At 35.5% G+C, this 23535-nt stretch overlaps 1 protein-coding gene and 1 non-coding gene across 4 annotated transcripts in view; both read left to right on the top strand.

The window, feature by feature from the left end:
* MACROD2 (mono-ADP ribosylhydrolase 2) overlaps positions 1 to 23535 on the top strand; it is a 2249967-nt gene that overhangs the window by 1931805 nt on the left and 294627 nt on the right. The window lies entirely within an intron of this gene.
* LOC143653486 (U6 spliceosomal RNA) lies at positions 11193 to 11296 on the top strand. The gene has a single exon (XR_013161319.1). It is a non-coding gene; the product is annotated as a U6 spliceosomal RNA (small nuclear RNA).

Below are 23535 nucleotides of genomic sequence, written 5' to 3'. Positions count from 1 at the left end.
ATAACAGACAAAGAAGGATACTATATACTAATTAAAGGGTCAATTCACCAAGAAGACATAACAATCATAAATGCTTATGCTCCCAATCAAGGTGCTCCAAAGTACATGAGACAGACTTTGGCAAAACTGAAGGAAGTGATATATTTTTGCAATAATGATAGTAGGAGACTTCAATACACCACTCTCCTCTATAGATAGAACAACCAGATAGAAGATCAACAAGGAAATAGAGAAGTTAAATAACTTGATAAATGAATTAGACCTTATAGACATATATAGGGCATTGCACCCCAAAGCACAAGATTATACATTCTTCTCTAATGCTCAGGGAACATTCTCCAGGATAGGTCATATGCTGGGGCACTAAACAGGTCATTGTAAATTTAAAATTATTGAAATTATTCAAAGCACTTTCTCTGATCACAATGGATGAAGCTGGATCTCAATAACCACCAAAGAATGAGAACATTCACAAATATATGGAGATTAACTGACACACTTTTAAACAACCAGTGGGTCAAAGAAGAAATTGCTGGAGAAATCAGCAGCTATCTGGAGATGAATGAAAATGAGAGTACAACATATCAGAACTTATGGGATGTAGCAAAGACTGTGCTGAGAGTGAAACTTATAGCCCTAAATGACTATATTAACTAACAAGAAAGAGCAAAAATTGAGGACTTAACAGAAAACATGGAGGAACTGGAGAAAGTACAGCAAACTAACCCCAAAGCAAATAGGAGAAGAGAAATAACAAAGATTAAAGCAGAGATAAATGAATGGGAGAATAGAAGAACAATAAAAAGAATCAATAAAACCAAAAGTTGGTTCTTTGAGAAAATCAATAAGATTGATGGGCCACAAGCAAGACTGACAAAGAAAAAAGGAGAAAGGAGGCAAATAAAAAAAATCAGAAATAAGAAGGGGTATGTTACCACAAACCCTGAAGAAATAAAATAAATCATAACAGGATACTGTGAACAACTATATGCCAACAAACTAGACAACTTAAATGAAATGGACAAATTCTTGGAGACACACAAACAAGCTACACTGACTCAGGAAGAAATAGAAGATCTCAACAAACCAATTACAAAAAAATTTTCAATCAAAATGAAGAGATTCAATCAGTCATCAAAAATCTTCCTACAAAGAAAAACCCAGGGCCAGATGGCTTCACAGGGGAATTTTATCAAACATTCCAGAAAGAACTAATACCAATCCTACTCAAACTTTTCCAAAAAATTCAGAGAAAAGAAACTCTGCCTAATTCATTTTATGAAGCTAATATCATTTTAATACCAAAACCAGGTAAAGATGCTATAAGAAAGGAAAACTACAGGCCAATCTCCCTAATGAACATAGATGCAAAAATTCTCAATAAAATATTAGCAAATCAAATCCAACAATACATTAAAAGAATTATACACCATGACCAAGTGGGGTTTATACCAGGAATGCAAGGATGGTTCAACACAAGAAAATCAATTAATATAATAAAGCACCTTAACAAATCAAAAGGGAAAAATCACATGATCATCTCAATTGATGGTGCAAAAGCATTTGACAAAATTCAGCATCCTTTTCTGATAAAAACACTCCAACAGATAGGAATCAAAGGTAACTACCTCAGTATGATAAAGGGAATATATGAAAAACTGATAGCCAGCATCATACTCGATGGAGAGAGACTGAAAGCCTTCCCCCTAAGATCAAATATAAGACAAGGATGCCCACTGTCACCACTATTATTCAACATTGTGCTAAAAGTTCTAGCTAGAGTGATCAGGCAGGACAAAGAAATAAAAGGCATCCAAATTGGAAAGGAAGAAGTAAAACTCTAATTATTTGCAGATGATATGATACTATACTTGGAAGATCCTGAGAAATCTACAGCAAAATTACTTGAGCTAATAAACAAATTCAGCAAGGCAGCGGGATATAAAATTAATGTGCAAAAATCAGTAATATTTCTATACACAAGCAACGAGCTAGCTTTGAGTCAGATAAGGAAAAAATTCCATTCAAAGTAGCAACTAAAAGAATCAAATACTTAGGAATGAACTTGACTATGGATGTAAAGGACTTGTACACAGAAAACTACATAACATTGCTAAAACAAATCAAAGGAGATCTAAATAGGTGGAAAGACATTCCCTGCTCATGGATAGGAAGATTAAATATAGTTAAGATGTCAGTTCTCCCCAAATTGATCTACAGATTCAACATAGTATCAATCAAAATTCCATCAACCTACTTTGAAGATTTTGAAAAGCTAACTACCAAATTCATCTGTAAGGGAAAAGACCCCGAATAGCTAAAAGCATCCTAAAAAAGAAGAACGAAGTGGGAGGATTAACACTCCCTGACTTTAAAACCTATTATAAACTTCAGTGATCAAAACAGCATGATACTGGCATAAAGACAGAAGCATTGACCAATGGAATCAAATTGAGAGTGTAGATACATATAGACCACCAAATCTATGGTAAACTGATTTTTGACAAGGTTCCCAAATCCTCTGAACGGGGACAAAATAGTCTTTTCCATAATTGGGCATGAAAGAAGTGGATATCAATAGCCAAGAAAATGAAATAGGACCTCTATCTTACACCCTACACAAAAATTCACTGAAAGTGGATCAAACACCTAAATATAGGAACTAGCACCATAAAGCTTCTAGAAGAAAATGTAGGGAAACATCTTTAAAACTTAGAAATAGGAGGTAGCTTCCTAAACTTTACACCCAAAGCACAAGGAACAAAAGAAAAAATAGATAAATGGGAACTCCTCAAAATCAAATGCTCTGCATCTCAAAAGACTTTGGCAAAAAGGTGAAGAGGCAGCCAACTCAGTGGGAGAAAATATTTGGAAATCACATATCAGACAAAGGTTTGATTTCCTGTAAATACAAAGGAGTCATACAACTGGACAACAAAAGAACAAATAATCCAGTTATAAAAAGGGCTAAAGATATGAATAGGCATTTTTCTGAAGATCAAATACAGATGGCTCAAAGCACATAAAGAGATGCTCATTTTCATTGGCCATGAGGGAAATGCAGATAAAGACTACAATGAGATACCACCTGTCACCTATAAGAATGGTTGCTGTTAAACAATCAGGAAACTATAAATGTTGGAGAGGATGTGGAGAAACTGGGACACTTATGCACTGCTGGTGGGAATGTATAATGATGCAGCCACTATGGAAGACTGTTTTGCAGTTCCTTAGGAAACTCAATATCTAGTTGCCATATGACCCAGCAATAGCACTACTTGGTATATACCCAGAAGAGCTGACAGCAAAGACACAAAAAGACATTTGCACATCGATGTTCATAGCAGCATTATTCACAATCACCAAAAGATGGAAACAAACCAAAGGCCCATCAACAGGTGAGTGGATCAACAAAATGTGGTATATATATACAATGGAATATTATACAGCAATAAAACAAAATAACATCCTGAAGCATGTGACAATATGGATGGGTTTTGAGGACAAAATGCTGAGCAAAATTAACCAGACACAAAAGGACAGATACTATATGATTCCACTTTTATGGCCAGCATAAAGGTATAATTAGAGACTTATAATATAGAATACAGGGGACTTAGGAATACATAGAAGCTCAAGATGGGTGAACTTAGCTTAAGAGGTTTAACTCCAATGTAAGGAAATAGATAGGAATGAAGGTAATTTTCTATTGGGTCTAGAAGACCTGCATTTCCCACTGACTCACACTAGAAATATGAATGAGTTTTTGTAAGAATTACTTCAAAGATATGATTCTTGTAAAAACAGTGTTTAAGTCCAGGGTACATGGGGAAAACTGCTATTGCATGCTATGAGCTATGTTCAAAAGGACACCACCAGCACTACCACAGCAACAGCAGAGGTAAATAATGGAGTGAGGGACAAGTGTTAAGAGGATGTTTAGATTTCCGAGGGACAAGTGTTAAGAGGATGTTTAGATTTCCTATTTGGTGAGGGTATGTTTATTGTTTTTCTGTCTCTTGGGAACAATGAAATTATCTAAAATTGAGAATGTTGATGGGCTGTGGACTTTGGACACTCTGCATTGATGACTGATTAATGCAGATGGCTGAAGGATGCACTGCCTGAGAAATAGAATGGCGAACAATGGTCTATACTTATGAATGAAGGCTGTGCTGCTACAAAAAGGAACATTGTTGTGAAGCATTCAATGATGTGAATGAACATGTGGGATATTTGGTGAGACAAAATAAGCCAGAAACAAAACAACAACAATGGCATGGCCATCTTTAGAAAATGCTTATAAGAAAACAAGGACCTAGATTGTAAGCTTTTAGAGTAGACACATTAAGTCCAGAGTGGTGATTATTATTTCTGAATTTTGAGAGGCTGTTTTACATCTATTACCTGATATTTAGAGATAAGAACGAAGCCAAAAAGGATGGGGTTAAAGTAATTTAGAACATAGGGGTAAGGAAGACAGTGTCTATATTTTAGAACCACACATACTCTTTGAGATCAATGGAAGAAGGGTTTATTTGATCTGGAACTGAAATTTTCTGTAGTGCATAATCTAATTCAACCTATCTGTATAGCTCATTTCAATAACTGAAACGCAGAGAGCATAGAATGAGAACGAGGTCCTTTTAATCCTGTATAGATTATTGTAATGTCTGGAAACATCCTAGTGTATATTAACCGGATAATCAAAAAATATTGGCAAGGTCCCATGAGGGAGGGGAGAAAGACTATGGTACTATTAAACCTTACCATCTGGGAAGCCCCTGATACTTTGTCAAACTTTAGGGACACCCAAATCAATAGGCCATGCCCTCGATCATGAAGCTTACTCTTGTGAAGCTTATGTAGAAACATAGAAGCTTAGACTACCTATAAGCATGCTAAGAGTTACTTCTGGAGGTCCTCTGTTGTTGCTCAGATGTGGCCTCAGTCTCTCTAAGCCCAGCTGTGCAAGGGAAATCATTGTCCTCCCCGCTACATGGGACATGGCATTCAGGAGTGAAAGCCTCCCTGGCAAAGTGGTAGAGGACTCCCAGGGATGAATCCAGACCTGGCACTGTGGGATCAACAATTCCATCCTGACCAAATGGGGGAAAAGAAGTGTAATTAGTAAAATATTAATGGCAGAGACAGTTCAAATAAAGTCGAGAGGCTACTCTGGAGGTTGCTCTTACACAAGCTTCAGGTAGACCTTGCTACCTACCATAACCTGCCAACCCCCAACCAGAACCATTCCAACCAATCCTAAAGAACACCTAGGGCAATTTATAAAATTCCACGAGGGTCCCAGGCACTAGAGTAACTTGCCTGAAATCTGCAACCTCTAGATGGGTCCCTGGTCCAGATAAATCCTGAAACCTAGCCCAGCCTCTCCAGAACATCAGACAGTTCCATCTCCCTACCCCACATTAGTGGCAGAATCTTCCAATATAAAAAATTTAGAATTGCCATAACCCAAACAACCCCAGTGAGAGGTATGGAAAGATCAAATGTGATGGTGGAATTATACATAGAAGATAGGACTTGACAAATGAATATGAATGCTGAATCATTAAATTGATATCTCTTTTAGTCTCCAATATTTTAGAGCAGCTAAAAGTAAAAACCTAAAATTGTGAAACTGTAACTCATGTCATAGTCTGAAATATGTTCTACAGCTAATTGTGATGCTGTGCTTGGAAATTTATAATTTTTTTGTACATATGTTATTGTTCACAAAAAAAAGAATGAAAAAAAAAGTTGACTGTGATGATAAGAAAGTACTTAAGCCCACTAGTTTCCTATATTCTGAAGCAACTAGAAGGAAAAATATGAGAGGATCATATGGTAGCCCATGACAAGCTCTGGAATCTATCCTGTAATCACTTGTTAAAGACTTTGAAAACTATTGCTTTTTTTTATATATATATATCTTTGCTTTGTATATATGTCATACTATACAATAAAAAAGTAAAAAAAAAAAAGGTAACACCCACATCTCCATGGAAATAATCAGAAAGGTCCCACCCATAAAAAAAAAAAGAATAACTGCTGCTCTACTTGAAGCAGAGAGTCTCAGAATTTATATATAGACATATATGTATATATACATACACAAATTCAAATATACATGTATATTCAGATATTTTCAGATATGTATATATTCACATATAATGTATGAGATAATTGGTACAAGGATAAACATGTGCCTATGGAGAAAATGTTTCTTTCCTTCACACTCAAAGAAATGCATGTATATTCCAACGTTCTCAACTTTATCAGTAGTTTAAAATACCATATATATGCACATAACCCCCAGATTATATCTCTACTCCAAACTGTATGTGAAGATCTCTAACCACTAACTTCACAGTTCCATTTGGATGTCTCAAAGACATATTGAAGTTAGCATTTCTGGAACTTAAATGCTTATCTACCATTAGATACCTGAAATGTATACTCCTCATAAATGTCCTGCGTGATCTAGTGGCACTAATACTTTCCCATTGCTGAAGTTGGAAACCTACGATTAACAAGTTAGAAACTATTTTACCCCAACAAATGGTATCTACCCTTAACTTAAAGCCAACTTCATACTTAATGGTGAAACTTTAAGAGGATACCTGTTATAATAAAAAATGAGATAGGAGTGCCAGGTAACATTTCATTCAAAATATTACTGAAAATCCTGGCCAGGGTAGTGATTTAAAAAAAAAAAAGCTACTGAATAAAACAAAGAAAACCTCGCAAACTAACCTTCTTCTCTTTTATACTCCTCTTGTAACATTCTGGCATTATTTTTAAGAAGAAAAAGGAGAGGGCCAACCAATATCAGATATTTCTCTTTCACTGTCATATACATGGGCTTTTGAAATAGTATCCCACCTGTTCTCTCTGGCTTCAAATTTGTTGTCTCCCATCTGCAACAGGTTTTCCATGCTGCTCTCTAATCTGCAAATGTGACTATATCTTTTCCCTGGTCCTCTGGTTTTGCATTATGAAGATGAAAAAGTACAAATTTTTCAACATAGCTTACATCACCCTCCATGGTTTCCACCTCTCAAGACTTTTCCGCCATTCCATTCAGTGGGATTAATGATCCAGCCAAACTGAAATGCTTAGAGTTTACTGAATGTACCATTTTGTCCTGTATGTCTGTGTCTTTGCATGTGCCATTTGCACATGGCTTTCTGCTGCCTAGAAGGCCCATTCCTAAACCATGGCCATGGCCATATGGAATACTTACATGCTTTTATGAAAACCCAGTCCTGATGCCTTTCCTGGCATCCATAGAATAGGTTGTTAATTATCCCTTCCCATGTTTTGTCTCCATAACTTGTAAGGGCTTCTATTGCTGTAAATAGTATATCCTATACTTCAGTCTGATGTACTAGATCACATGGTTTGCAGTTATTTTGTTACTAGACTGGGAGTGTCTTAGAACTATTTTAAAATCCATTTCTTTATCTCCAGTAGCCAGTATAATTCCTTTTATGCAGTACATGAATAAATAGTGTTTCTTGTATGTGTGAATAAATGAATGAACTTTGCTAGGTGCTAACATATATCATTTAATCATCAGAAGAACTCTACTTGAAAGTCGTGTCATGAATGTACTTTAAAGATAATGAAAGGCTCAGAGAAGTTCAGTAATTTGTCAAAGGCATACAGTCACTGAATTGCTAGTCATCTGCCACTAAATGTATTGTTATTTCCCTACTGTATAAGAAGACATTTCCATCTATGAACTTAGGACAGTTACCTGACCTGACCTGTTTGTGTTAGTTTTCTCATCTTTAAAGTGGGATAATGATGATCTCCACCTCTCTCGTGTATGATGTTCAAATGAGTATTGCAGCTAAAGCTTGCAGAACAGTCTTGGCTTATATTAAGCACTCAGTGAGTTAACTGTTGTTAATATTATTAATGACATAAATGGAGAAGATGGAGAAGGCTAGAATCACTGGATGAATTCTCTTATTGCTATTTACCATGATGTTTTATCCCCAAAATCAGGTAAATGTCTAAATTCTTTTCCTTGGAGAACACTGAATTACAATCCAGAGACTTTGAAAGTCTTAAAAGTAAGAAAAAGAACACATATATTTTTTCTAGGACTACTGTTATGACTACTTTCGTCTATGAGTATGAGGTCGAGGAGAAAGTTGATGAATGAGCTGTGTAAACATAAGAAGCCCTATCTACCAATATCTTAAATCTCCACCTGTGTTATAAATATAATGAATCCTAGAAACATCAGGCATATCTGTACTCACGGTCAAATAAAGCACAAGTCTCAGATTCCCATTCTATATATCTACTTACTTTTGTGATTGATGAATATGTTGTATGTCTTCAGTGAAAACTTCTAGACAGACACCATTGAAGAAATTTCCCACCAAAGAGAGGATAGACATTTAGACTGCAAATGCTAGCTTGTAAAAAAAAGGACCTTGATTTTCTAGAATAGTTTAAAATTTTTAGCTGCAGAGAATTCTGTGTAACCTAATCAATCTTGGATTAAGAGGCTAAGAAAAAGAGCAAAGAAGGATTGCATAGAAGAAGAAATAAGCAAGTGACAATAACACAGGGAAGAATAGTTATGATTCATCTTAAGCTGATCCTTTAATAGTCAGATCCCATGGGGATCCAGGGAGTTACCTAGAGACTTGACATTGTTATTCAGAGAACATTTGGAATTAACACAATCTTATTGTTGAAATTCTCCCTGGAGTTGTTTGCATACACCTTGATATTGATGTGCTAAGAAGCTATTATAGCCTTGTATGATTAGAGGTGCTTTTGAATTTTGACTCAGTTAAACAGGCATTTTGTGATGGGTGCTCCAGCCCTACAGGTTGCTCCAGGAGTTCTTTGCTCAGCAGGCACCGGGAACCAAACCTGGGTCTCTGGCATGGCAGGTGAGAACTCTGCCTGCTGAGCCACCATGGCCCACCCTTCTCCAGGAGTTCTTAATATTTGGTTAAAGAGAAAGGCAATGTGAACTCTCAGCTGGGAAACTTGGCTTAATTTAGTGTGGGGCTCTGAACCACCAGCCAATAACAGTTTGAAAGGATGTCCATATATCCAGATACCAAGTAGCAGCATAAAAAGTATCCTCTGTAGCTGCTAACACTTAGAGGAATACTAGATCTCTGGGGAGCACTAATTGGTCAAAAAAAAGTCCATCCAACTCTGGAAATTTAGGTTTTCTTTTCCTCCACAGCTAGTGGGTCTAAAAGGATCCAGGAAGCTTAGAACTAACAGCTAGAGAGCATTCACATCTCCTGTTACTTCTTCCGATGTTAGTCTCTCTGCTAGGTAAAGAAACAGACCTCTATGACTCTTTGCAGAAAGTATAACAAAGAACCTGCAATGAGAAATAGTCTAGAAGGCATTGCAGCTGTTTCATATTGAGCAAAGAGAGATCTCTGCTCAAACTTTTTTGGGTTCTTATGCTGGATCAGTCTTGTAAGAAAAATGTGAAAAAGATAATTTATGCTGCATTTTAACCCAGAAGGACACTGTTAGTACATTTAACACAGAGGAGTTGCTCATTTACAAAGTTATCTCTTTGTAAAATGATTATTAAAAAAAAAAATTCTCTCTTCCTAGGGTATTGTCCTCCAGAAATAAATATTTCAGTGAATTAATACTTAAACTCCATCAAATACCACTGTAATTGACCAAAATTCTATGCCTGTTGTGGTCTTTCAATATGGAGTCTAGTTGAGGAGACAGAAAACAAGGAAAGTAAGTATTTACTTAGGATTCTGATACGTGTTTGAGCAGGACAGAACATAGTGCTGCCATAAGAGCAAATAATAACAGTAGATTACATTAAGTATAAGGCTGAGGTAAGTCCTCTCCAAGGAGACAGTTTAGCTGAGTCCAGAAAAAACCATGAGGAGAACCAGATAAGAGGCTTGCAGAGTCCTGTGGTTGTAAAAAGTTGAGTTGGGAACCAGTAGGACTAACCATATCTAGCGGGTATGAAAAGAAGATGAGCCAGGGAGTGGCATCAATATGTCAACAAGACCCCATCATGCAGGTCCTTAAGGATTTCGTGACTTTGATAAAGGTTTAAAGCAGATGACTGAAAATACCTAACTGCCATTTTGAAAGCTCATTCTAGCTCCTCTTTGGTGACAGATTACAATAGAACATGAGGGGAAGTAGAAGCCCATTGACAGGCCACCATAGCTGTTTACAAAGAGCTAGATGATGACTGAGACAGGAGCATTGTCCATGGAGATGGAGAGAAGAGGAAAGATTCAATATGCCCTTTGGAGGAAAAATTGTATGATGCATACAGATTATTGAATATAAGGGATGCCACCCAAATTTCTCGTCTGAGCTCACAGGTGGATGATAGCACCGTTTACTAAGATGGAAAGAACATCATCTATATCCCTCTTTCCCCACCACATTTCTCCAAGTCTTGCCTATCTTTTCAGGTTTGTTACATCCAATAACTATATACTGAGCAATAATCATAATGACATATTTTTTAGTGGTTCTAAACACTATACATATCCAACTTATTTAATCCTCACAACCAAGCAGGCAGTGCTTTACAGATAAGAACATGGAGGTACAGAATACTTAAGAAACTTCCCTTGGAAAAGAAAGTGCTTGCCTTTTTGGAGTTATAGTCTATACAGGTGGCAGGCTTCGGAACAAATGGGTACAGTACAGTGGAAAAGTTGTTACAGAAGTATCGATGGTATTCATGAGGTCTGAGAAGGGGCACCTGAACTAGTCCTGGGCAGAGATAATCAAGACAGGTTTCCTGAAAGAGATGGTGCCTGAGCTGTACTTTGAAGGGTGGATGAAAGTTATCCAGGTGAAATGAATGGGGGCAGGGGGAGTATTTTCAAGCAAGAGACACTATGCATTAGGGTAAGAGGAGCAACAAGTCTTGAGATAGTATGAAGGCAGAATTGATGAGATATGCTAAAGAAATACATGACATAGAAGCCTGGAATTTATAGTTTGGAGCTTGGTGTAATTTATATTGTAAATATACCTCTTTTCTGGTAATATAGAGGATGACTTAGGGAGGGGTCAAGTCAGAAGTATAGGAATCCAATTTGATGGGTTTTGATTCTTCTTTATTTCCAGTTGGGTTAAAAATCATGGTTTGGCATAGAGCTGTGGCCTTAGGGGTGATGAAGATAAGACGCATTTGAGTACTTGCTTCGGTGGCACATATACTACAGTTGGAACAATATAGCGATTAGCATGGTCCCTGCACAAGGATGACATGCAAATTAGTGAAGCATTCATGTTTTTAAAAACAAAACAAAACAAAAAGGATGTATTTGAAATGCAAAAGGACAGATAAAATATTTTTCACAAAGCTTGACATATACTACACATAAAAATGTGAGTTATTGTTTCAGATATTTGCTGCTGCTCAAAAAGCTATTGCAAAACTTCATGACTTAAAATAATAGATTTATTATTTCTCATAATTGTGGAATGGATGGGCTCTGCTTGGTGGTTCTTCTGTTCTATTGATTATGGCTGCAGTCACTCATGCAGCTGAATTCACCTTGTACTAGGTTGGAGATGGAACTACAAGAAAGACCTCTCCTCCCCTGAAGGCTATCTTCACAGGCCATCTACTTATTTATGGACTAACCTGGGCATCATGGTACCTGGGATCTCAGAGGGAGAAAGCAGCAGCTGCTAGTTCTCTACAGGCCTTGTATTGAAGGTCTTAGAATCATACTTCTTCTACTTTCTACTTGGAAAGCCAGTTACAAAGTCAGACAGAATTCAAAGAGGGGGGAATAGAATCTGTTCCTGATGTGCTGAGCTACAAGACAGTACGGAGATGGAAGGAGTTAGTGACCATATTTGGAGACTGTGTACCACAGTTATTGCAATTGTCTAATGCCAGTTTAATTCTTGAAACAGCATCCTTTTTAAATTAATTTCTTTCTCTAACTTTGCAAGCTCTCTATCTCATGTGATGTCTTACTTTCTCATTTTCTAAGCCGATGTTTTCTTAAATTCCCAGCAAATCAAAGCAGTAGCTATCAGATATGTTATTCATTTTCTGAATTAAATGTTCTTTTTCAAAATATGCTCTTCGTTTGTCTTCTGCATTCTTGAAAAAATTTTCTTTTTAGTTGAGTATTTTGAAACATACTTGTATGAACATGTACATGCACGTGTGCTTGTTTACTTTTCTCAACCGACGCTTGAAAGATGATAGGTCTGTGCAGTTTATCTATGGGTGTTGTTTGCCCAAAAAAGAGTTTTGTTAGATGTTCCTTGAGACTGGAGCAACTTGAGTGCTCTCCATTTTTCTGTGCACCTATAATTCTTTAAGTTGAGGATTATGGCCAAAGGTCTATATAATCATTAAGGTGGAAAGGCAGCTGCAATCCCAGCTGAGAAATGTTTTCTCAGTATTGTTTTTGTCTTGTTTGTTTTGCAAATAACATAGCAGGAGTTGGCTTTTGTGTTCACCTGATCTTATCTCCAGATATACCATATTGTTCTCTTCATTTTCCATCTGAAGTTCCTATGTTACCACTTTGGAGGATCACCAGTCCCATTGTTGGGGGTAGGGGGTGAGGTGGGGTTTGTCCAGTTCATCAAAAGACTCCTCTCAATTTGGTCATCTACATCAGTTAAGAGTCAGGGGAGAAAAAATTCCACTATATTTTTCTTCATTGATATTTTGGATTGTTCTATAATATATTATCCAAACCAGGATACTTTGTGGGACAAAGAAACGTTGTCAATATAATATATAATAATGTTGTTAATATAATAATATATAATAATGAAGAATGATGACACTCCAAGTACAAACAGGGGCTATCTCAGGAAAATTGGGGCATGTGGCTACCATGTGATACCTCATAGGGGGCCATGACATGACGGCCACAGTTCTCTGTCTTTCCCCGGGCCAGACCTCCATCTTTACATCTGTCTCCTCCAGGCTGGTGAGGTTTATTCCCAGTGAGAGTAAGTTCACACTGCTGTTGTTAGTGATTGCAAGGCTGGAGAAAATCTACTTGAAGTGGCCTCATGTTTTTCCTTCTCACCTTATGGTGATGTTGATTCATGATGAGGAAAGGGCTCCAAGCTGGGGATCTTTCTCTTGATCCCTGACCCCTTCAGATTTTGAGGGTATTGAATTTCTTATATTTCCCCTTCCTACCACCTTCCTTAGAAGTAAGTTAGTTGTTACTTGATGCTCCATTCATTAGTCTCAGATGATCCAGTCTGTTTAAACTTTGTGACAAATCGTTAATATATGAAAAATTCTAGTGGGTTGGGTATGTGACTCTGCAGTTTGAAAAAGCACTGCAGCTCTTTTTCTTTTTGCATGGGCAGGCACCGGGAATCAAACCAGGGCCTCCACATGGTAGGCAAGAAGTCTGCCACTGAGCCATTGTCACACCACCCACTGCAGGTGTTTTTAACAGCAACATCTTTCATCCCTCAAAATGTACATATTGAGAACCACTGTCCTCGTTGATGTAATAGCAAAGTGTACAGTAACAGGCCCCTAGTAGCCTGTGCTAGAATCAAGCAAAATGAGTGCTAAGGAAACGATTAACTACTTTAGTTTTATATGAGATGAATGACATTTCTCTGAGTAAGCTTGCTTTTTGTTCAATGTTAGACACCCCAATGGACCAAGTAGCGCAGAGAAGAAATTTATGGACTAGGTCATTAATGCATATTTAGTTCCTGTAGTAGCTACAAAAAAAAAAAAAGATTCATTTGATACGATTACTCGTTTCTATCAAAGGTCTATTCCTCTTTAAATTGCTATTGTGAGGTCTTACTTCCTAATGATCTTCTGGCAAATTGATATTCAAATTTTTAGCAGAACTTTAACAACTACATTAAAATGATTAACACATTGGTAAATAGTGGAATGATATATGATTAATCAAGTATAATAAAATGTTACTAGTAGAATCTAGATGTTGGATATGTGGGTGTCCATTGTAAATTATTTGAACTTTTCTGAATGTTTGAAGAATTTTGTAATATTGAAAAATGATTATTTATTGTTTTCAATTAAAAACCATGAGTAAAGGGAATGTTTGCTCTGCTTCCTCTATTTGACCCCCACAAAAAGTCACTGAAAGAACAGTACTAAGACAAAAGCCCCAAGCCATGAAACCACAGCAGCAGGTCTGAAGCTCTCCCATCTGCCATGTAGTCCTGTAGACACATGGGGGATGAGAATCTACTGTGCCCCCTTGCTACTCAAAAAATACAGTGTTCTGTTCCCAACAGTTGTGATTCTAAAAGCCAAGCTGAAAGAGTCATAAAATCTCAGGCCAATAAATATGCCCTGGTCAAGGTGAGAAATATGCCTCCTCATGGAGGCAACATGAACAGAGAAAGAGGGTGAGCTCAGGGGGTGATTATGCAGCTGAGTAATTTCTCTGTTCTTTCCTAGATGTTTAAGCTGAGGAGGCCTCTCTGAGGGGAAGAGGAAGGAAATAAAGGAGTCAGGGAATGACAGATCAAAGCCCAGGGATCCCCAAGCTATGGGACTTAGCTGTGGTCCTCACTGGTGGTATCTAACACACCTAAGGAGCAGCTGAACAGGTTCCAGGTCACCCATCCCACCACACCATCCTTTCATTCCTCATATCATTCTGAAGAAAGTAGCCAGCCTACTTTAAAAATGAATGATATTATGAAATCTATGCGAAAAAAAGAGGTAAAAGAATAAAAACAGAATGAAGCAGATGGAAATCACAGGAAGAATTACCCAGAGTAACACAGGATGACTTTAGAAAATAGTTATTCATCTCCTCAAATAGTTGCAGTTAAGATGTTCTCTAAAAAGAGATGCGACGGCTCAAATAAAAAGTGATAGCATATTGAAACATATCCACATTATAAGATAGAAGCCACATTAAAAATAACAAAAGGAGAATAAGTTGAACTAAAGTTGGAAGAAGAAGAGAGATAAATATGACAGAATCTTAGCAATATAAAAAACCAGCAAAGTCAAATAACTCTAGATTAGGAGGGACATGTAGAAAGCAGTCAAGGGATATTATGTATATATATATGTGTGTGTGTGTGTGTGTGTGTGTGTGTGTGTGTGTGTGTGTCTATGATTGATATTGCTGAGAACACATGGAAGCGGAAAAAGGTCTTAAAAATAGACTGAGAAAATGTGACTTGAAAGAAGGCCCTAGTTTGTTAAAAAAAAAAAAAGTTACACTGTGTGTGCCAGGAAAAATTAATAAAAATTGTCAATAGCAGTACGGTGTAATATGAAGAACTGCAATGATGAAAAATTATCATATTCTGAATAAGCAGAAAAAGTAAGTTAGATGCAGGGCTTAATATGGTGTAGATGGTAGAAGAGAGTTGGGAAATGTCTAGAGGGTTAGGAAAGAAAGCTATTATGATGTAAGAAGAGAATACCCACCTTATCCTTTGAATATAAAGCCAGCAAAGAGATTGTCTCAAGTATAAACTTACTCTTGTGCCATTCTTGTTGAGACAAAAATGGAAGCAGAATAATATAAAATTTAGTCAATCAGTTGAACTTACATCTCTGAAATAAAGGTATAAAAAAGGTAAAGGGACAGGTGTCACTTGATAATATGTAAATATAGACTGAAGATAAAATAACAATGGGGATTATAGTTGCACCCTCATATAAATAGGATTTAAATTTTAAAAAAAGTAGCTTAAATCTTCACAATAAAATATAACTAACCAAAAATAAGTGACGGGGTTGGAAAATAAAGAATAAGTATGCCAATTTCTGTATCTTTCATGATAGGAATAAAGACCGTTAGTTTCACCATTGAAACATGTAGTTTTAAAAAAAACATTTAAACTCCAACTCTTTAAAGTTTTTAATAATCCTTTTTCCTTATTTTTTTATTTTAAAGAGTTATTTTAGGAAATAAAATTTCTGCTATGGAAACATTACATGAAATTCAGCAAGTCTTTCAGTTTAAGTTTTTCATTACTTGAATTTACTCTAAATCTTCTCTCCTGTGAAGAAGCCTAGAGAGAGATATGAAATGCCGTTTACCCAAGAATGGCAATGGTTATTTCTGTGTTTGGGGGTTTGCAGTGACTTTTTTGTGTTTTAATTTTCTGAATTGACTTTTTAAAAACACATATGTAAATTTTTTCAAAACTGTAGTCATACTTCTTTTTTTAAAAATCACTTCTGTCTTGTGAGACCGAAGGCACAGGAATGACTTTGAGGCTAATGCTATGATCTCTTCATCTTTATGGCAGCTCATTTGTGCATGACCAGTAACTCTGAGCGGATGGTCACCTGTGTTAGTCATTAAGTAAAATCACTGGAGTGATCAGTTCTGTTCAGTTTCCAGTAGCTTCGACACAAATTGACTGATTTACTAAACACTTAGAAAACACCTGGAAAACTTTTAAGAAATATCACATCTTGTCACTGACGAGATTCTCGTCTTCTTTTTTCCTTTTTGTAAGTTTTCAGTCTGACTCCAAATTCCCAGAGCCACAAAAATATGAAGTGTAGCCCTGAAGTTCATGAGTTGCTCTGGAGTTGTTTGTTGTTTCCTCTTCTGAAGAGTTAGTGCTTAAAGTGTTATTCAAAATGTTTGCAAATTGAGTTACGCTGTCACGTGTTGACCTTCTCTCTGATATATTTGTGTAATTTTGATGTTAGTGGATTTGGTTTGTGTTGTTAAGGTGGAAAAATGTGTTACCGGGAAGTAATTACCATGAAGCTATTTAATTATTGATTTCTCCATCATAGCAGGGTTGACATTTTAGCAGATACAATGAAGGAATAGATATGCGTTAACAGAATGAAAATGGGAAAAATATACATTTTAAAGGTAGATGTGGTTTGTTGTGGTAGATACATAGTAATTATACAGAAAGTGTGACTGCTTTCTTCATAAATGACATTCGCTGTTCAAATTAAGAGACAGAACTATAATATGTAAGGATATCAGGAGAGCATTTAGAACTCTAGCATTGGCTTAAAGATATATAAAAAGTTCATGTTTACCAATGTCTTTTTCTGTAGTCTCTCTCTTCATTACCCTTCATCAAAAGCACACTCTATTTTGAAGAGTTTCTACTGGCTTGTGCTTTGTTCTTCATTTAGAAAAACAGATTTTTGCTCTGCGTATTTGTCAAATGGTTATAAATATGTGCAGCTACGTCTCCCCTAAAAATGAATGACTTTGCATTTTAGGCTGAATGGAAAAGAGCAGCTCAGGAAGACCACAGATTTTCCGACCTTGCCAAGTTCTTTCTTTTCATTCCTGGTTTCTCTGCCTTTCTGATTTCTGGCTACAATGAACTTACATCTGACTACATGGTAATGAGCCCTTAAAGTGACAAAAAGAAATGCTTACACATCCAAAGGAGCCTTAGCTTCTAAAGAATAGCCTTTGGTGAAAACATTTTTTGAATTCATCTTCTGGATTGCATTCAGAGCGCGTATATGAAGCCCCAAGAAACAAAGCCTTGTTTAATCACAGTGCCACATGACTTTTGACATAAATCATATGATTAAGCTGGTCAACCACCATATCAGGCAAGCTTTGTTTGAAATAACATTCAGCCTTTTTTTCTTTTTACATTGCAGCATGAACACAAAGGGGAAAGAATTGCCACCATTTAGATAATTCAAAAGAATAGAGTGAAGTTATAAATAGAGTTCCCAAAATGAAGTTCTAGAAATGCCCTAGGCTGCTGAACATCTAAGTAAAAAAAAAGGAAATTAAATAACTGAATAAATCTAAAGATTAGAAAGGAGATGGCAAAGGTAAAAATAGAATAATTTAGAAAATGGAGCTATATTTCAAATTTGTTAATATTTCTAAGTACTTTTTAAAAAAAAGTAAAAAGGAAGAACAAGTAGACAAAATTTAAAATGACATCAATGAAATAAGTTATATTAGAAATTAAATGGGCAATCAAATACTATTTTATGAGTTCTTATGAAATACATCTGAAATTCCCAAATTTATAGGCACCAAAGAGTTAACAGATATGACCCCGTGCTGGTTTGAAAGGATGTATATCCCCTAGAAAAGCCATGTTTTAATCAAAATCCCATTTTGTAAAGGTGAAATGATCCCTATTCAATACTGTATGTTTGAATCTGTAATTAGATCATCTCCCTGGAGATGTAACCCAATCAAGGGCGGTTGTTAAACTGGATTAGGGAAGATGTGTTTCCACCCATTTGGGTGAGTCTTGATTCATTTACTGGAGTCCTAGAAAAGAGGAAACATTTTGGAGAACGGGAGATGCTGAGACAGCAGAAAAGAGCAAAATAGCCACAAGAAGCAGAGAGCCCACAAGCCAGTGACCTTTGTAGATGAAGAAGGACCATGCCTCCGGGGATGCTTCATGAAACAGGAAGCCGGGAGAAGAAGCTAGCCGATGAAATTGTGACTGTGTTTGCCATGTGCCTTCTTACTTGAGAGAGAACCCCTGAACTTCATTGCCCTTCTTGAACAAAAGTACCTTTCCCTGGATGCCTTTAATGGGACATTTCTGTAGACTTGTTGTAATTGGGGCATTTTCTCGGCCTTAGAACTGTAAACGAGCAACTTATTGAATTCCCCTTTTTAAAAGCCATGCTGTTTCTGGTATTTTGCATTCCGGCAGGTAGCAAACTAGAACAACCCCAAAGAAGAGATGAAATTCTGATGAATAGCAATGAAAATTATTTATAAAATTATTAAAAAGTTATGAGACTCTGTTATCAATGACATATTTCAAGTTTATTCTCGAATGTTGGTTCACATCAGTGGGACCATACAGTATTTGTCCTTTAGTTTTTGGCTGGACTCACTCAGCATAATATTTTCTAGGTCCATCCATGTTATTACATGCTTCATAAGTTTATCCTGTCTTAAAGCTGCATAGTATTCCATCGTATGTATATACCACAGTTTGTTTAGCCACTCTTCTGTTGATGGAGATTTCGGCTGTTTCCATCTCTTTGCAATTGTAAATAACGCTGCTATAAACATTGGTGTGCAAATGTCCGTTTGTGTCTTTGCCCTTAAGTCCTTTGAGTAGATACCCAGCAGTAGTTAGAAACAGGGTAAGATAATGGGTAATTGAAGCTGAAGGGATACAGAATGTGCAACAGGACTAGATACAAAAACTCAAAAATGGACAGCACAATAATGCCTAATTGTAAAGTAATCATGTTAAAACACTGAATGAAGCTGCATCTGAGCTATAGGTTTTTTTTTGTTTTTTTTTTTACTATTATTACTACTTGTATTTCTTTTCTCTATATTAACATTTTATATCTTTTTCTGTTGTGTTGCTAGTTCCTCTAAACCGATGCAAATGTACTAAGAAACGATGATCATGCATCTATGTGATGATGTTAAGAAATACTGCGTGCATATGTAGAATGGTATGATTTCTAAATGTTGTGTTAATTTTTTTTTTCTTTCCGTTAATAAAAAAAAAAAAAAGTTATGGGAGGTGCAAGCGTAGTTCTGTGGTTGAATTCTTACCTGCCATGAGGGAGACCCTGGTTCGAGTCCCAGACCATGGGGGGCTCCCCCACCAAAAAAGAAGAACAAGTTATAGCACAAAGAAATGTCTAAACTGAAATGGTTTCAAAGGAAAATTTTACCAAACTTTAAAAAATATCTAATTTACAAATTATTGAAAAATTTCCAAAGTATAAAGTCTGCAAGCTCCTAAATCCCTTTATAAAGTCAACATAACACTTAAATAAAAATTTGATAGAGATGACACAAAATATAATAGTCTAGATAAATCTTAATAATGGACAAAATATTATATCTTAGCAATCAGAATAATGATACATTAAAGGAAAATTGTACCATGAACCAAGAATATATTTTTCTGAAATATTCAGCATGATGTCTAATGGTGAAACATTAAAAGTTTATCATTTATATCAAGAATAAGATGATCTTTTAAAAATTTAACCATTATTAACATGGTTCTAGAAATATCAGCATATGAAATTCAACATGAAAAATGTAAAAAAAAGTGTAAACATTCTTCAGGATGAGAAAAAAAGTATTAGTTGTTAGTTATATGATTATACAAGTGGTAAAACCAATAAAATCAACTGGAAAATTTATTGAAATGGTTCATATATTGATATGACCAGGAGTAGTTATCAACTTTGGCTTTTGATCTTTTCTCTTTGCTCAATTTGTATTAATCCTGGGTAGTAAATGCTCCATACATCACATGGGTTTTATAAAATATTATTTTACCATTAATTTTATTTCCTCGGTATATGTTATTGCCCCATTATTATTTTTATCATTGCACATTTAGTTTTGTTTTTAAATTTTGTTTTTCTAAAAAACAGTACTTAATTCTACTTTTCTTTTTAATTTTTTGTTCTTTGTCATCACCTATCTTTTGATTTCAAAAGAAATAGATACATTTGGTTCTTCTAACTTCATCACCTCAAAGCTCGATGGTCTCTCCTTTGGACAGAGCATTTTTTTAAATTCATATGTGGAAATTTCTTTAGAATAAACATTTTATTCTTTGGAATATTCCATATGTTAACACATCTTCCTGTGTTTATATTTATAGGGTAATATTAAAAAGTAGTCAATTTTTTCTAAGCAAAGTATAGATGCATAGTGATTGACCAAACTAGGCCATGAGAAAAGGTGTCAAAATCATGTGCCACTATGAAGTAAATGGGACACTGTCTCTTACAGGCAATTCTAAAAAGAAAAAAAAGTTCAAAGCATTTCCTTAGCAAAGCCTATTCCTGTCTGTTTTCACTCAACACTCATGTAGTTGTATAAGCATTTCCTTTCTTCCTTTATTTAGGAATTTATTGCAGATATCAGAAAAGCAGCTAAACATATGCAAAGAATGATATAAAAATGAGGAGCCTTTTTATACAGTCAAAAAGTATTTAGAAACTATGAGAAGAAACCATTTACAATAGTAATCAAAATAAAATACTTGGTGTTAAACTTAACTAGAAATGTGAAGGGCCTGTATGTAGAAAATTCAAAGCTTTAATGTTACATAAAGAAAACTTTAGTAAACCTAGAGATGCATGTATTCTTTTACAATAAACCACAGTATTGTACATTGGTAAAGCTCTGGTTATTAAACTGTAAATCCCATCCAAATTTATTTTGGTACTTGACAAAATGAGACATAGATCACCATGAAAAATAAATGTGAAAAATGCAGGAAATTTTCATGGAGAAGAATGAACGGGGTGAAAGTAACCCTGTCAGGTATAAGAATGGCTAATGAAGGTGTAGTGACTAAAATAGCTTGACACTAGAGATCCAATACAACATAAGAGAAAATCCCCCAATTCCAGATCCAAAGCTAATGCTGGCATTCACATCATTGGGAAAAGAGTACTTACACGTTAAATGATGTTGGAACAACAAAATCACCATGAAAACACAAAAGCTGGATACTGACAGCATTTATTTTATCCACGTAAATTATGGAAAGGAAAAATTAAACCATGAAAATTTGATGAAAACATAGAATTTTAGAATTGATCAACAGTCTTTCCATGAAGAATTCAACATGCAGAAACTAAAAAGGAAAACTGCTTAACAAATTTATAAAAGTCTGACCACTTAAAAAATCTGAACTAAGAAAAAAATATAATAGACAAGTAACATGCCAAAGCTAATTTTCTTAATTTACAAAAATTTGTACAATTCAGTAAGGGAAAAGATGCTTATCACAAGGGAAAATGGGTAGGTCACTAGAAAAAAAAAAGTTCAGATGGTCAATAATGATATAAAAAGATGATTATTCTCAGCTGTAGTTGAAGAAATGCAAATAAAACAGCAGTGAGATGCCATGTTTTAATTAGATTATAGCACTTTAAGTTTGAAGTCTGGTGCCAGTGAAGATCTAGAGAAATAGTCACTGTTAATAAACTGTTGCTGGGAGTGTACATTGATATATGTTTTGGGCCAAAAATTTAAGTGTTATGCATTAAAATATAAAATACACATTTTCTTGTAACTTTGTATCATCTATGCTAGGAATTAATTCCATACACACTCACGCATGCTTGCCAAGATATGCTAGCAAAAATGGTCACTGTAAAACAAACAAACCAAACTGAAAATACCCTAAATGCCCCCAGTAAGGGACTTGGTTGAACCTTTATGGCATTTTTAAACAATGCAAGGTTAGATCGTCTTTTAAACCATGTAGTATGGGTCTGTAAGTGAAGATATGGAAAGCTCTCTGACATAAACCACAATAGGATTTAAATAATTAACAGTCACAACAGTGTATATAAGGTGGTCCCTTCTGTATAAAGAAAACCTGTATGTGTGCATATGTGTCCTTAGAAAATACATGGAAAAACATATTTAAGTTAGCTCTGCCTTTGTCCAGAATAGTTGTTTTTGAATTTCAGTGTGCATCAGAATCACGTGGAGGGTTTGGTGAAACCCATCTTGCTGGGTACCTCCCCCAGAATTTCTGATTCAGTAGGTCTGGGATAGGGTTCAAAAATGCACATCTCAAACAAGTTCCCAGGTGATGTTGCTGCTGCTGGTGCAGGAACTGAACTCTAAGGAACACAGGTATTGAGGCTGCTCAAATTGATTGCAAGTAGAGGATGTAAAGCTTATCTGTCACCATCTACTTATGGTCTCATACTAAGTAGGTAGTTTATATCAACCAAGCTTTAATTTTTTTTTTTTTACTGATATCTGTAACAGAGAACACTGGTTCTCTTCAAACCATATGCAGTTAACACTTGAATAACTATGATCTTCCTATTTATTGGATTATTTTTAAATCAAGTGTATATTTTTTATTTTTTGTGGTCAAAAGCAGCAGTCTGAGTAATGAGATTCTGGGATGTTTTTATTTTATTCTTTATACATTATTGCATTTAAAAAATACAAGTGAAATATTTTTTTAAGTCCATCAAATAATTTTTAGTTATAATTTAAAATTTTGTGATTGATTAATCATTTCCTGAGAAATAGCCTTAGTGGAATATTAAATCTTTCCTACATGTTAAACCCCACTGGATACAACCTTTTGCTCCAATTTGAACTAAGATGCTGAACTGGCCTGGATGGTACCATAAGAAGCCAACATACTTTAAGAATATGGGAGTCATGTCCTTTTATAATACCAAATTTAGCACCTAATATATATGTATAAGAAAAATAGAAGCCTGTAAAATAAAGACAGATATACAGTATGCAAATTCTATAATAGGGCACTGTTTAAGATGAGAGACAAGATGACAAAGCTTTGAGAAAGACTGATATTGGCAAAAGCTCCCTTAGTTTTGTTTCTGTTAATATACCTTTATGATGGCATTGCCTCATCTGGTTCATCATTTTATAAACATTTAGGACAAAATCGAGGAATAAAAGAATGTATTTTCCAATTCTATCTCATTCCCTACTTTTTCTTTGAATGGGCCTTATTACTACGGTTTTATTTAGATTTTTTTCACTTATTCAGTATCCATTACATAGTCTCCCTTAGGAGCATTGAATAACATAAGGGAACAAATATGAA

The sequence above is a fragment of the Tamandua tetradactyla genome, chromosome 1 (genome assembly GCF_023851605.1).
Source record: "Tamandua tetradactyla isolate mTamTet1 chromosome 1, mTamTet1.pri, whole genome shotgun sequence".
NCBI lineage: Eukaryota > Metazoa > Chordata > Mammalia > Pilosa > Myrmecophagidae > Tamandua > Tamandua tetradactyla.
The sequence above is the reverse complement of the archived record's forward strand: the minus strand, read 5'-3'. Positions and strand labels throughout refer to the sequence as shown.